A 17,130-nucleotide genomic window follows, 5' to 3' on the forward strand; every position below is an offset into this window, starting at 1 on the left:
ATTCCTGAAACTTGTTGAGAAAAGCTTCCCTCATATTTAGAAGAGTTGTTCGTAAATCGTAAATGTCAATGTCAGAATTATTTTGTTCCCGATGATGTAACAGGCCTGGGAAGTGAATCAAATTTTCTCCTCCAAAACCCTCAGCAAAATAAAAGGTCGTGTATTTTCTAATGGAAGCATCGAAAAAATTGTGTTTCCTTTCCCCTGTGGTTTACAATTAACCTGATTCAGATGTGCTGTAAAATCTGTCATGAAATAATTTTTTTGGATCCACTGATCGTTCATTAACTCAAGTAATGAATACCTTTCTCAAGAAAAAATGTTGTCATTTCTGCTAACAAAGACGAGAAAACTTTCAAAACTTTTCCTCTCGATTACCAACGTACCTTGTTATGCAGGAGAAGAGCTGTTTACTCATTGTGCATTTTAACTAAAAGTTCTTTGAACAGGTGTCGATTAAGAGCTACAACACTGTACGTGTAAGCACGCGCGTGATGTTTTGTGGAAGGGCTACACTAAAAGGGGCAACGGGTTGCACGCGTCTCGCGAGCTGCTGTTTGCTGACCAATGGGTTAGACGATATTCTTTACTTCTCTAAAAATACGAGCCTAAGCTGATGTCGTAAAGTAGGCCATTTACAGCAATCCCATGACTGAGCGTAGCGGCATAGCGTTCGCACTGGTCAGTACCCGGATGATTACTGAAACCGTGGACACTTTTCAGACAATTTTTGTCAAAAATAAACACTGGTCATCCGACCAGGCTGTGCGCGTATCAAAGTAGCGAGTCAATAAGTGATCCACTATCGCAACGTCGGCCTCCGCTGTGAGATCACCGGCGCTCTGGCATCATCCTGGCAGGACTGCCTGCCAAGGGCGTACAGCCATTGTCAGACGGACCGGGGTCGAACTCAGGCCTTGCTACTGACCGACCCACTGGAGCATGGAGCGTTCACCAATGCCGATCGTCGCCAGCCAGCTGAAGGTCCACATTTCACACGCCGGACATGTGCGCCCGTCACTTGTCAAGAGAGGACGGGATTTTGCACCAGGCTGTCAGCGGGCGAAGTCTGCCCGATGCGGCAGCCCCGACACAGCCCGTCTCCAACGCAAGGTGGCGCCGCGCTAGACCACATTGAGCATACTCGTAGCAGCGGCTGTTGTCGTACTGCAACACTTCGCTGCCACCCTGTCCGTGGGTCGAGGTCTGCCTTCCAGCAGCCGACGGATCAGGGCCTGAACTTGTAACAAATAAATATAGAGATTCTGCCAACTGCCAACGGCTTCTGGTTCTCCCCATTTTACCATGTATATGCACACCCTGTACACTTCCTAAGGTTCCAATTAGAGTTAGTGCACAGATCTGTTAGTTGATGCTGCTGACGTTATTCATAGCTAAATGTCATGGAACTTTCAAGCTTTACTTCCAAGTCCCCTCCAAAAACCGTCTAGTTAAACCCGATACATTGCTTACTAGGCACCTCCAGAACTGTCTAGTTAAATCAGATACGTTGCTTATCACATCCATGGGAACGGCCCACAACTTACGTGGCTTTACGAGCCTGCTTCCCCGGGATGAGTTCCCGAACAATGGCGTACACAGGGCTTACGTACGTGAAACGTGCTACACTATCATATGCAAACTCTATTTATTAGAAGAACCTCTTATTGGTGGTGTAACAGTACTGCAATAATCGCCATCTCCTGAAGACTGAGTGCGCGCAAGGCACAAGGTCGCACGCTAAGGTTTATGTACATCAAAGAAATGCCGACAGTGGACAGGCTGACCTTCCCAGCACTTCATCTACACATGTGGCTTACCTTCACAGACACCAGTGATCTTTGATCCCCAGAGAGATTACTACTTCAGCCAGGCTACATGAACAGTGGACACCGCCACCAGCACGATTCTCATGCGAAGACGTGAGAATAAGTCTGATCTGTCACATCCAAAATTGAGTCACTTGCCCAACCACGGTTCTATATGCGCGCTGATAATTAAGACTACAGAAAGTACTGCCTCACAGCGTGTAAATGCTTGTCTAACGGTCCCAAATTGTATCTTGGTGAATGTTGAAACCTGTAGAGGCTGATGGCAATAAGCTGCAAAATGCACAAGCGGAGGTGACGGATTAGAAGAATTGCGTAATGCTTGTAACAACCTATACTTTTGATAGAATTGTAGAAGGCTTCTTACTAATAACTCAACAACCATAAATGCTGGGTTGAATACGAGAACAGGAAGGGGAAACAAAGTGCTAAAAACTTCTGATGTACATAATTTAAATCTTACTTGTCTTATTGATCTTACCATCTTATTCTTGAAATGACCTAATGTCGTCCTGACTACAGACAACGTAGCGACTTAGATGCATAAAGGCGCCTGGCGACACTGCAACTCGTTTCACAGAATTACTATTAGAAACAACTTAAATTGGAACGTTCACATAGATAATGTTGTGGGGAAGACAAATCAAAGACTAGTTTTTATTTGTAGAACATTTAGAAGATGCTACAGGTCTACTGACAAAGGAGTAGAAATTGGAGGAAGAAGAGTAGGGTGCTTGAGATTTGCTGATGACATGGTCCTTCTAGCCACAGGGGAAAAAGAATTACGGGATTTGGTGGACACCATTGCAACTAACGGAAAAAAATATGGAATGAAAATTAGCACAAACAAAACAAAAGTATTGGCAATAGGAGGAAATAAGGAAATAAAAATTGTGCTGAATGGAGAAACACTAGAACAGGTGCAAAATTTTAAGTATCTTGGAAGCAGGATAGACACCGACTGGAAGTGCACCACAGAAATTAAAACAAGGATAGCAATGGAAAAAGAGACGTTTTATAAGAAAAGGAGAAACTTCTGCAGCGGTCTGGACAGAGAACTCAGAAAGAGACTCATAAAATGTCTTGTATGGAGTGTTCTTCTATATGGCGCTGAAACATGGAGGAAAAAAGACAGAGAAAGGCTGGAGGCTTTTGAGATCTGGACATGGCGGAAGATGGAAATAATAAGCTGGATGGACAGAGTAAAAAATGAAGAGGTACTGAGAAGAGTGGGAGGGAAAAGACAGTTACTAGATGTAATAAAGAGAAGAAAAAGAAATTGGATTGGGCATATATTAAGAAAGAATGACGGACTGATAAAAACTGTTTTAGAAGGATATCTAGAAGGGAAAAGGAAGCGAGGAAGGAAGAGATTCCAGATACTGGATGACATGATGGACGGTACAACATACAGCAGCCTTAATAAGGAAGCAATGAATCGCAGAAAATGGAGAGGCAAAGGACCTGGTAATATAGCAGATAACTGATGATGATGACAGGTCTAGTAAAGAGACTGTATACACTACCCTCGTTCGTTCTCTGCTAGAGTACTGCTGTACTGTATATGATCCTTGAAGGATAGGATTGATGGAGGACATCGAAAAAGTTCATAGAATGGCAGCTAGTTTTGTATTAGCACGAAGTAGGGAAGAGAGTGTCACGGGTGTGATAAGCGAGTTGGGACTGCAATGATTAAAACGAAGGTGTTTTTCGTTACGGCGAGATATTTTCTGAAATTTCTCCTCTGAACGTGAAAATACTTTATTGTTACCAATGTACAAGGAGAAAAATGATCATCATAACAAAATAAGGGAAATCAGAGCTCGTACAGCTCATTTTCCCCACGCGTTGTTACAGAGTGGAACGGTAGAGTCTGAGGGCGGTTCTGAAGACCTTCTGCCAAGCACTAAAGTGTGAATTGCAGAGTAACGATGCAGATGTGCAGGGGATAGGCAAATAATGTGAACACCTTCTCTTACTTGGGAATGGATTAGACCTCCATTTGCCCGTAATACAGCTGCGATTCTTCTTGGAATACTGGCGTATAATGATTGTATAGCCTCCAGTGAAATGTTATGCCACTCTTCGATCAGAACCTCTTCTAACTCGTGTATCGAAGAGGGAGCCGGAAATCTGCTCCGGAGTCTGCGCTCCAATACCGCACACAAGGGTTTGATAATGTTCAACTCCGGGGACTGAGTTGGTCAGGGAAGACGCTGTAGTTCATTTCCATGTTCCTCATACCACTACTGTACTGTCCTGGCTGTGTGAATGGGTGCATTATAGTCCTGAAATAGGGCATCATCGTTGGGGAACAACATTTGGACCATGGGGTTGTGATGTTACAAAATAGAAGTGATGTTGCTATTCAATGGAAAGTTGGAAATTGAGATTTAACTAACTGTTTTATCAATCACAATTGGCGTAAGAATCATGGATTGACCATTGTCATAAAATATTGCATTATGAGATGTGAATAGTTTTTACTTGCGGTTTCGCGTGGCTTGAGGCAGTCACAACTAGCGTGCTATTGATTAAGAAGTTGCGTTATCGTCTTTCTAATTACTTCATGATCGTAGATACGATCATACCCGGTTGTGAAGTTATTGTTATGACAAAAAAATTTCCTAAGGGACCAGAAAGTTCTTAAGGGCGCAAAAACAACTGTAACATCACACAAAAGAGAAATTCAATATTAAAGCTGATGCAAGAAGACGATAAAACAGTTTTCTTTTTATCAAGGTAACGCGCACATTGGACTGCTGATCTTGGAGTCTGTAATATTAGCAAAATGCATAATTAAAATGAAAATAATACTGAGGAGATAATAGAAATGAGCACTGCTAAATGATTCAGTATTCCCAGAACAAATATTTATTATAACTAAAACATATATCGTACCTTAAGCTTAATACTACAATGACGGTAGATTTTTATGTCCATATCATGTCCATTGAGCGCTCTTTTATATAGCCATTGCCCTCTTGAGTCGCTCGTGCTTCGTCACGGTAAGTTACAACAGTTCTTCTTCCTACACTTCACTCAAAACTTAGACGGAACACGTTTTTATTTATTTAGTAAAAATAATTAGATCAGACCGCCACAAATCTGCGTCCGTCTTACTCGAGAAAAACAGTACAAGTCTTCTTAGCGCTCCAGGCTTCATTTGTTCTCCCTCGAACAAAATAGTGAAGGATCGTATATCTATCCGTATTTTTCTGTTTTTATTGCCGCCGAAAGACGACAAATTACATTATCTAGAAAATTCCACCGTCGCCATGCGACGCCTTATTATATACTAATCATTCTTTATAAACAAGTATTTGCCTTCTGGCTGAATTTGCTGTTTTAATTAAGCCAAAAATAGCGAATATCACATTGCCTCCCATGAGGAGAGAGGGAATGCCGAAGGATTACCTCGATCCTCATGTCCTCATGAGATATTCGTGATTTTTGGTGTGACATTTACATAATGTTACTGGCGTACTATGTACTTAAATTGAAATTACATTTATAAACATATATCAGATATTTATCATTTTTCAAAATAAAGTTTTTCATTCTTTGTTCATCAGTCACTTCATTCCATAATACCAAGACTAACATTTATGTGCCTATTTAAGTTTGGTCCATATTTGCTTATAACAATAAGTGAACGTTCATTTCGCACTTCAGGGGATAGAATTCAGGAATTACTTTCTCTTGAGCTTAACAACTAATACATGAGTACAGTGAGTGCTTATTTTCACTAAACTAGAGTGGACAATGTTCGAGCATCTGTTGACTCCTTGTGGTTCAATTACAGTTTAATAACGTAGCACTACACTTCGTGATGCTTTCACTTTCTGTGTTAGCTGTCTACGGCGTTCATCATGCAGTACATCTGTCCTTTCCACTGTGGTGCCAGGAATTCAAGTGGCTTCCCGGGTTTTTATTTACAATATGAAACAGAAGAAGTGGAAAATTATTAGTATGACTTACAAGCTACTGGATACATTTATTAAGGATCGGGACTGGTCTGGAGTTTAGGGTCTTCCTATAGTGCACATTCATTTTCTTTGTCCATCAAGAGACAGGATTATAATTCATTTTAGCAGTGTTCAGGAGTGCCGGTATTAATGGCTTTAAGGTCTGAGTAATCTAACAATCTACTTCTCACTCATCTTAACTTTAACTCAAGAAAATTGCATAATTTACATATGAAAATGTAGTCACACAAGTGTACAAATGTCTTTCCTCCAGTATGTACGATTGAAGTCATGGCGGTTAGCAGTTTAAAGTTTGGATTGTTTCGTCACCCACACGTCAGCCACTCACAGCGGCTGCACAGTGTTGCGTGAGCTCCAATACTCAGTATCCGTTCGCGCTAAGGCTGTAACAGAGCTGCTGGTCGTAGATTGCTCCTTCTTTTTGTGAACTTCGTATCACACGAGTGCGTCGATACAAACACCTCGCGCGCGTTTCCCATCGGAGGAGCCGGACACTGAAGTTGCCTCCATACTTCTCTGTCAACTGCCTCCCATGAGGCTCACAGGTAAGTGACGACGAATGTTTTAGCTGTCGCTGCACTTAGAACAACACTGAACTTTGCGTTGCACCTGTTGTCGTAGCCTTGACTTCTTTTTTACACTTGCAGTACAACACTACCACTAGTATACAGTGAACAGTTATTTTTATTATGCACGTCGCACTTTAGTGTGCATCTTCACACAGCATTCGTGCTTAGTTCCTTCGCCGATAGAGTTCATTTACAAAACAATCAATTTTGCACGTTTCTTCCACAATAGAAATCTTAATCGCAGCCTGGACCTGTTCATCATAAATGTTGTTAATGTCTTGAGCTTCTTTGTCACGTGCAAGGTCATCTCGTAAGTCGGTCTCATGGTCGTACCGTATCGCATTAACATACTCAGAATCAGAGTATTCGTTAGTACCCCCACTGGAACCGGCAGCGACCTCTAGGAGGCTGAAAGGTGCTGCCTCTAATTTTCCGCAGGATGTTTAACCTGTTTGTCATTCATGGCCTTAAGTGTTTGTTCCGTTTCATATTGGTGCTGGTTATGTGGTACAAATGCCGGTGTAGAGGGGTAAAATCTACTGGGTGCATTCACTTGTGAATAAAATACTTGAGACGGCTGCTGTCGCCCGATCTTTTGGTTGCCGGCAGAATCATTTCCTTGTGAAGGAAAGTTCGCATTTGGTACCGTTTAAAAATTGTTCCGCGGTCCTCTATTCTGTGAAAAGTTGTTCTGATGTGCTGGGTGGCCTCCGCCTTGCCCATGCCACTTGCTATATTTCGACCTATAACTTTGATTGTACACTGGTCCATTTGAAAAATTACCAATCGTTTGTGGAGAATTTCCATACTGCTCAGGCGCAGATTTAAAGGGTGGGTTTCCGTACTGATGTTGTTCCTGGTGGTTGTAAATTGGGTGGTATCTCTGCTGATTACTGTAATTGGTTTTCTGCTTCCATTTAAAGTTATTGCCATTTGCGTTTTCATAACGGCTGGCAGGTTGGCAACAGCGGTCGCAGTAGCTCGCTCTCTCCTTCGGCGCATTGTTGTCCGCGTGCGATGCATTCTGCTGGCAGCCAGGGAAGAATTTGCCGCTGCCAACCATGGAGCGCACATCCTCGCTAATTAAATCTAAGGAATCCAGCACAGAAAGGAATGCATCCGTGTCCTCTTCGGACACATTTACTAGTTTCTCTCTAATAGACACAGGGAGTTTGCTTTTGAGAATCATAATTACGTCCTTGGAAGAAATCGGAGAATCCCAGAATTTAATTTTTGCTAGATACTTCTCAAAGTATCGCCGGAGACTTCCATGCTTCTCATTGAAAATTTCCGCACCATACACCTCCTTCCTTAATCTTTGCTGTACCCCATTACTCCAAAATTTTGCCAAGAACATTTTCTCAAACTCTTCATAATTCCTACACGTGTCTACCATTTCCGTTCCCCATAATGCTGCATCACCAGAAATAAAGCCAGTGACGAACTGAATACGCTGTCTGTCTGTCCAGCTCCTGGGAAATATGCCGGAAAAATTCTTTAGGAACACGATGGGGTGTATTTCTCGCTTCTGCGGATGAAAAACAGGAAAAGTGCGATGCTTAATCACACTTTCCTCTTGCATTAAACTCACGATTGTGGGCGGATCATTTATTTTCCCTACTCGGAACTCAACAGGACTGTTGTTTTGCATGTAATCAGGCGGTGAACAATAAGGAGTTGACTGACATTCGTCACCGTCTAAAGAGTTGTTCCCTATAGTTTGCGTATGCGTGTGCGGATTTTCTACACAGTTTCTCAGCATTCTCACTTCGTCCACTACTTGCTGCTTCCACTCGGGAAGATCCCGTGTAAGTGTCCTCCGAATCTGTCCCAATTCAGAAACTACTGTGTCTCCCGACTTACCAGGAGCAGCTAAGATTTCATAAGTTACATCCTTAACAGTCTCCCTAAGCTCCTCCCTGACCTTCTTTTCGATAAAAATATCTTTACCCTTTATCCATTCACTGTAGTGTTCCGACAATGCCTCCGCGTGTGCTTTCACGGTGCTCTTAACCTGTTCTTCAATATTGATTGAGTCTATCTGCCTCGACAGATCCTCCACTACACCTTCAATGTCAGATACTGCATTTCTAACTGAGTTTATTTCTTTGGTAGCTGCCTGAATTTTTGTGTTTAATGTTCCAGATACTTCAGCTATTTCACTTTTCACCTGTTTCTGCATTTTCTGAATTTGATCACTGATCTTAGTTTGCACCTCACCCAAATGGGTATTTAATTCAGCCGTAATTTCTTTATGCAGATCTGTTTTGATTGTGCCTAGCTGTGTTTTTAATGATTCGCTTACAGCATCTAATCGGGCGTTAACAGTCTCATTTTGTGTTTTTATAGTCTCATTTTGTGTTTTTACTGATTCGCTTACAGCATCTAATCGGGCGTTAACAGTCTCATTTTGTGTTTTTATAGTCTCATTTACTGCGTCAAACTGTTGTTTCAGCATTTCCATTAACGCACCGAGGTCATTTGTAGCTGCAGCGGGAAGAATTTGGACTTTAGGGTCACTTTCCCCTGTTACAGACATGGTTAGTTCAGTTTCCACACGGGAACCTACCGTTCGCGATCGTATAGGGTATGGAATACTATTAACGTCTTCACTCCCGTCTCCTGTTGTCACCTGTCTCTGTTTACTATCTGCCATTTTCGTTAGTAAATCACGTGCTACGCAAGGCTTTCGTCGTTTGTCAGTGACGTGGTGAGTCCGCTAAGAGCACCGCTCTCGCGTGAGCAACAAATGAAATTGTATCTTGCGAGAAGACAAGATGGAACCTAAACGTTTCAGACAAATGAATGAAGATGCTCTTCACTGCAAATTGCACACACTATCCACCATGTTGAAAATGTAATACAGCTATACTAACAATGGGGAGAAATAATTTCTATTATCAGACTACGAATAATTTTACTTTGAAAGATAAAATAAAGCAGATTTTCTATAGCGGGAAGGAGATAGAAAGGATGTGGATCGACTTGGAAAAGCAACGTTGCTACTGAAGCACTACACTGCGTATGCAAAATTCTGACTTACTTTTTGATGGCTTGGTTACCGCTATGTTGTCTCAGCAAATTAGCGTCTCTTTTCTTTTCCTTTCTCTCGATAATTAAACTGCGTTATCGACCAGCGTATTTTCTGTCTTACTCACAGAGAGATGATGTGTACATGAAACGACAGAACATTTATTAACACAAGCACATAGAAAATTTTCCAAGAATTTGAACTAATTTTTGGTCAAGTCCCTGTTCGGGCGCCAAGTGTGATGTTACAAAATAGAAGTGATGTTGCTATTCAATGGAAAGTTGGAAATTGAGATTTAACTAACTGTTTTATCAATCACAATTGGCGTAAGAATCATGGATTGACCATTGTCATAAAATATTGCATTATGAGATGTGAATAGTTTTTACTTGCGGTTTCGCGTGGCTTGAGGCAGTCACAACTAGCGTGCTATTGATTAAGAAGTTGCGTTATCGTCTTTCTAATTACTTCATGATCGTAGATACGATCATACCCGGTTGTGAAGTTATTGTTATGACAAAAAAATTTCCTAAGGGACCAGAAAGTTCTTAAGGGCGCAAAAACAACTGTAACATCACACAAAAGAGAAATTCAATATTAAAGCTGATGCAAGAAGACGATAAAACAGTTTTCTTTTTATCAAGGTAACGCGCACATTGGACTGCTGATCTTGGAGTCTGTAATATTAGCAAAATGCATAATTAAAATGAAAATAATACTGAGGAGATAATAGAAATGAGCACTGCTAAATGATTCAGTATTCCCAGAACAAATATTTATTATAACTAAAACATATATCGTACCTTAAGCTTAATACTACAATGACGGTAGATTTTTATGTCCATATCATGTCCATTGAGCGCTCTTTTATATAGCCATTGCCCTCTTGAGTCGCTCGTGCTTCGTCACGGTAAGTTACAACAGTTCTTCTTCCTACACTTCACTCAAAACTTAGACGGAACACGTTTTTATTTATTTAGTAAAAATAATTAGATCAGACCGCCACAAATCTGCGTCCGTCTTACTCGAGAAAAACAGTACAAGTCTTCTTAGCGCTCCAGGCTTCATTTGTTCTCCCTCGAACAAAATAGTGAAGGATCGTATATCTATCCGTATTTTTCTGTTTTTATTGCCGCCGAAAGACGACAAATTACATTATCTAGAAAATTCCACCGTCGCCATGCGACGCCTTATTATATATTAATCATTCTTTATAAACAAGTATTTGCCTTCTGGCTGAATTTGCTGTTTTAATTAAGCCAAAAATAGCGAATATCACAGGGTGCACCTGGTCACATAAAATGCTCACGTACTGGATGGCTTTAACACGGCCTTTGAGAGTAATGATGGCAGCAGCAGAATACCATGATATGGCTGCCCACACCATCACACTTCCACCTCAATGCTTATCGTTCGAATCAAGCAATCAGGATTGTCAGCTTCTTTTGGCGTTCTCCACACGTAAACCTGGCCTGATGTTGAAATAACGGAAACGCTGACTCGTCGGACCATATGGCGTGTTTCCACTGATCAACTGTCCAGGATTTATGCTCCTGACACCATGTCTTACGCTTCTTTGCATTGTTTGTTGTCTCTAGTGGTTTCGATATAGCAGCTAGTCTATGAACATTAGCGTTATGGAGTTCTCGGCGGACAGTGTCGATAGATACGGGGTCTCGGAGATGGCTACTGAGCTCTGCAGTCACTTTTGCCGCCGTATTTCTGTGTTGCTTTGATTCAAGTTTTGATTTGCGCCCACTATTACGTTTACACGATGAATTCTTTCCATGTTTTGTGCCGGGTGTCATGACTGTTGAAACAATTGCTCTTGAAACATATAATAAGTTGGCTGTCTTGGTTACCAACGCTCCAGCCAATCGGGGCCCCACAATCTGCCCTCTTTCGGAGTCTGTTAGGTCTTCCATTGCACGTCGACCTCGGACTCTGAATGCAAATACGAAGTGTGCACTGCTCATAAACAACCTGCACTGATGCGTAGTCTGTACTGAACACGTACAGTCCAGAGCGACACGTGCCTTACCTGCGTTGTTGACCGTCAAATACAACCATCCCATTACTGCCACTGTTCACATCCTTTTGCCTATCCCCTGTTGAAGTAGCATCCGATCGTAAAGTAATAGTAGCCTGCCAACTGTAATCCGAAACTGTGAGGGGTTGCGACTCCTTGTAGTACGCTACACCGTATGTGCAAGACGAATTGTTAATGTCGTTTCTTGTGTCACTGGGATCAGTTGGTAAACTTCCACTCAGTTGCCACCCACCTCGTACCACATGGGAATTTCTCTGCGTGGGCAGTAACAGGGACCTCTACACAAACTTTTACTGGTGTCAAGTTATGTGTGGCTTCTAATAAGCCATTCTAGAAACCTGATTCCTCCTTATGTTCTGCACCGCCTATCTTTCACTTCTTTCAACTTCGGCCATTACAGTACCAAAATCTATCGTGGCGACGTAAGAAAAATAGTTTTACAAGCAACTTGGTGCAGTGGTCCTTAGCACATGGTAAAAAACAAAAGCAAACACCCTCCGAACAGGTGTTGAAGGTTCAGAGATACTGACCGGCCGCTGTGTCATCCACAGTCCTTAGGCATCACAGGACGCGTATACGGAGGGTCATGCGGTCAGCACGTCGCTCTCTCGGGCCGCTACTTCTCAGTCAAGTAGCTCCTCAATTGGCCTTACAAGGGCTGAGTGCATACCGTTTGCCAACAGCACTCGGCAGACCCGAACGGTGGTCCATCCAAGTGCTAGCCAAGCCCGACAGCGGTTAACTTCGGTGACGTGACGGTAACCAACGTTACCATTGCGGCAAGGCCGTTGCCCTGTAGCACACACTAGATTTAAAAATATATCAATAATGTAACCAAAATGTTTTCCGCGATGGATTTATTATACAAATTATTCTAAGTGCAGTTGTTGCATCAGGTATATATAAAATACCGAGCTCTTGACTTTCTCTGGCAGTAAAGCAATTGGCTTTCAAAAATTTGACGTATGTTCCAAGAATGAGGACGAAATGTCTTCATAAGAAGAGATTATGAAGGCGCCAAAAGTGGTCTGTCGTCAGCAGCGTCATTGTTCCCATCACAGTGAAAAGCATGGGAGACACTTCTTCGTGAACAGGCCGCATTTTCTACTCGTTGCTGCGTTCTATAGGTGATGCAACACATTTTCTTCTGAAAGCGGTAGGTTTTGTTCAGGATTCCAATAGACCGTATTATTCCGCGCACTTCTGGCTATAAAACCCCGTTTGTCAACATAATGTTGGTTCAGTGTGATGGCCCTGCGCCACGCTACTGTGAGGCTTGTTTGTCCGCATGGTAGAATCCTACCGGCCGATGTCGGAGTCAACGTTTTGCTGCGTCAACAAACTCCCCATCATCCACGTACTGCTTCCCGCGAAGTGCATCCTCCATTGGGCCAAGCAGATGGAAGTCGGAAGGTGTGAGATTTGGAATGTATACCTTTGCGTATCCCAATTGGTGTACCGGTATGTCAGCACCACCAACAGAGACGTCCAGTTCAGCAGCGAGGTGTTTGATTGCGATCTATCGATCGCCTCGGACGAGAGTGTCTGCACGTTCCAACAGTGCAGGAGTCACAGCTGCGTGCGGCCTTCCGGCACGTGGTAGATTGGACGGGCTTACGCGATCTTGTTGCGATGATGACAGACGCCTCGCCAAACCACACCCTGTGCTGTAGTTCACTGCCAGGTCTCCGTAGACATTCTGTAAGTTCCTGTGAATACCTGCGAGTTCTGGATTTCCGCCAAAATAAACTCAACGACACCCACTGCTTGGAAAGCACCTCCGTTACACACACCATTTTGAAGGCTACGTGTGGCGCCGTGACCTATTGGAACTTCATGGAACTATAGGAGCTGAAGCAGAAATATTCCACGACGTCCCACAATAAATCCCGCATTTTTCAACTAAAAAAGGCCGATAAAAAAGTGTGTTGCGTTACTTAGCGAACGACGCTCGTATAAGATTTGAGGTTGTTGACATACTGCGAAGCTTTTGACACTGAGTCCCAGCAGTTTGAAGCGTGTGTTAGAATACGTGTCTACACTAACTGCATTCTCTATATTTACTCGTATAGCTCACAAACCACCTTATGGCGTTTGGTGAAGGGTGCTTTATGCACCAACGTTACTTATTACCCCTTTCCTGTTACAGCCACGGATTGCGCACACGAAGTATTACTGGCAAGCCGACGTATGAGGTAAACGTCTTCACTTTCATTTTTACGAACATTTGCAGAAGCGGGAGCAAACAGAATAGTGGCTTACTTTTCTGGTACCATACGCTTTCGAAATTTTAACAGTAATACACTTTAAATCAGTCCACACGCATACTCCCAGGCAATTAACGGACGGGACTCCCTCCAGTGATTTTTCGTCGGTCATGTTGGATTTCCACCTCTTTATGCGCAGTGCGTTATATTTATTATGTTGATGGTCCACTTGCAATCCCTGCACCTACCCTAGATCCTCTACGCATCTTCCTGAACTTTGTTATAATTTCTTGGCGTTGCACTTTTCTATACGCGACAGAATCGTTTGCGAGCAGCCTCATGTAGTTTTGAAGATATCCACTAGGCATGTTTTGTGCTTATGAGTTAGACACCGTGGTGCGATATCCGCCTGTATATTATACTTCTGTACTTGATATGCCGTTGATGTTCTGAAAAACCAGGAGAAAAAGTCGAATAGAGAATTCAGCGTTACTCATTCTGTACGGCCTGCTTAAAGTACGCTTGCAACGCGTCGTTATCTCATTAAGTGGGAATGGGGACCGGCGATTTTATGATCAGTTTCGATGTGGTATCTCCATTATTACGTATCATTTTGCATGCATAGATTCTGCACCTCAAAACTCGCCAGTTTGTTCTGATCTACTTACTTTTTATATGGTGGAAAATAAGTATTATTAAATATTATTAGAGGAAGTGGTACAAATATGCAATATCTTTTTGTTCTTCGTTCACAAATGTCGCAGTTTTTCACATCAAGCAAACAAAATATCTGTAGCTCATACTGTGGGATGTACTGTAATGCTTCCTATTTTTTCGAATAGATACTACATGAGGAACAACTTTAAACACGAAGTTTGACATTTTTGACTCTTCAGATTTTGGAGTACAAATATGGAATAGTCCATTCGTTTCAGGTTTGTTAAAGTTAAAGCAACTAAAGGAGAATCTAATAATTCATTGTCGAACTAAACAATACAAAACAAAATAGCACAGTAGAAAAACACGAAATATACCATTTTCAGTTTTTAAATATGGTCACATTTTCTCGTATGAAACCTAGAGATCTACGAATGAGGTTGCTGTGGATTTTGGAATCGAATATCCTTTTTCCGGGGCTTCAAGAAAAGGCGTAACCACCCTCTTCCAGCCTGTTCCCCAAAAATGGATTCTGGATATTAATGGCTTCGACAAACTGAAACGCCATCTGTCGAAGATCCTTTCAGGTAAGTACAAAAGATTTAGTTTCCATTGTCGTGCTGTATTCAATCAGCTGTTGTTCCTGTTCGTTAGACAGAACAGTTTTTCGCCCAAGTTCGGTCTTTGTGACTAAATCAGCCGGTAAATCTGATTGTAACAGCCTGCATAGAGTGACCCTGGGAACTTCGAAAGTTTTTGCGCCTTCAAGTAGTCCATCTTCTTTTCTCTAACCTTTTTAATTGCTGTTTGCATGGCAGACTAATCTCATCGTTTTCTTGCTCGTGAAGTCATTTCTGAAACAATACCTGTAAATGAAACTGTTTGTGACAGTACGGTACAAATATGGAATATTACTATTACTTGGTAGTGACACAGACATCTTAAAATTCACAAACGCAGATAAAATCGAAAATTAAATTTGAACAGGCAACACACACACCATTTCATAGCTTAATGTATTAGCTAAACTTCTGTTTAGGAAACGCATTAATGATTTACGTATTATGACAAGAATGAAACTGAAAACCACCAACCTACAACAGTTGTTCCTCCTATTGAATTTATTAAAACAGCTTCACTCACTTGCAGTGACTACCAACGCAATAAGAATGCATCTCAAAGCAGGTTATATTTGATGTATGTAGTTTTCAAGTAGCTCACCAGAGTACAGCACTCACATGGCAAGAAACCGTAGTATTTCATATTACTACCTCTTTTCCATACTTGTACCTCTTTCTGTGTTAATATCATTAAATAATATTATTGATATAATATTAATATAATTAAATATATAATATACTTAAATAATATTTAAAATAATATACATATAATGTATTAATAGCATAAATAATATAATATAATGATAAAATAATAATAATGTTAGTGTAATATAATTAAATAATATTGTTAAATTACAATTGTATTTCCTTCTGTTGCCCACCATGGCCAATATTTTCATTGAAAATCTGAACAACTCTCTTCTTGATTTCGTCGTTATGTTGATGATAACTTTCTGATACGTCCCCATGGCAGGAGCACGTTGAACGTTTTATTGATCAGGTGGCTACCATATGTACTAACAAAAAATGTATGGATAAGGGAGGAAAGCATTCCTGTTTAAACGTTTAGTGCAGCACAAGTCATATCGTTGACTTGGCCACTTGGTACATCGTAAATTGTCGATGCAGCTCACTATCTTAACAGCTACAGTTCCTATTTACTTGCAAAAAAGAGAGCTGTACTGATTACCATAATTCAAAGAACTAAAATGACATCTCACTAGAACCATGTCGGTACTGAAATAAACCAGCTTGCATCTATGTTAAGGCATAATGACCACGGGCACAAACAAGGTCAGGTCACCACTCATTCGGTCGGTCTACGTACTGCATCAGTCGGCGATGCCCCCGTTTCATGGAGGAACATCGACTAAAACCAATCACATAGAGAACAGGCAAGGCATTAAGTCGTTTTTGGGCCGCTTAAGAAAATAAGGGAGATGCTGCTCCCTATTAGAAGCGTCATGACCGCAGAGTCCCAGGTCACTGCAATATACCATGCGATTATCATTCTAAGAGGTCGACGTGAATATGCTTCCGACGTAACAACACCGAACGCTTTTTCTGAAAACTACTTGCAAGGGAACCTCCCCATCGCATCCCCCTCAGATTTAGTTATAAGTTGGCACAGTGGATAGGCCTAGAATAACTGAACACATATCAATCGAGGAAGCAGGAAGAAGTTGTGTGGAACTATGTTAAAAATAAGCAAAATATACAAACTGAGTAGTCCATGTGCACGATAGGCAACATCTAGGATAGTATAAGCTCAGGAGCGCCGTGGTCCCGTGGTAGCGTGAGCAGCTGCGGAAGCAGAGGTCATTGGTTCAAGTCTTCTCTCGATTGAAGGTTTTAATTTTTTATTTTCATATAATTATTATCTGTCCGTCTTTTGGAAGTGATTATCACATCCACAGGATAACCTAAATCGGGCAAGGTAGAAGAATCTTTTTACCTATTCGCCAAGTGTACAAGTTAGGTGGGTCGACAACATATTCCTGTCATGTGACGCACATGCCGTCACCAGTGTCGTATAGAATATATCAGACGTGTTTTCCTGTGGAGGAATCGGTTGACCTATGACTTTGCGATCAAATGTTTTCGGTTCCCATTGGAGAGGCACGTCCTTTCGTTTAATAATCGCAAAATTTTGCGGTGCGGTCGCAAAACACAGACACT

General features: G+C 41.7%; 1 pseudogene; it reads left to right on the forward strand.

Annotated features, from left to right (window-relative positions):
* Positions 1 to 942: 942 nt before the first annotated feature.
* Positions 943 to 17,130, forward strand: part of LOC124595162 — a 28,445-nt pseudogene continuing 12,257 nt past the window's right edge.

This window comes from Schistocerca americana, chromosome 1, assembly GCF_021461395.2.
Source record: "Schistocerca americana isolate TAMUIC-IGC-003095 chromosome 1, iqSchAmer2.1, whole genome shotgun sequence".
Lineage (NCBI taxonomy): Eukaryota > Metazoa > Arthropoda > Insecta > Orthoptera > Acrididae > Schistocerca > Schistocerca americana.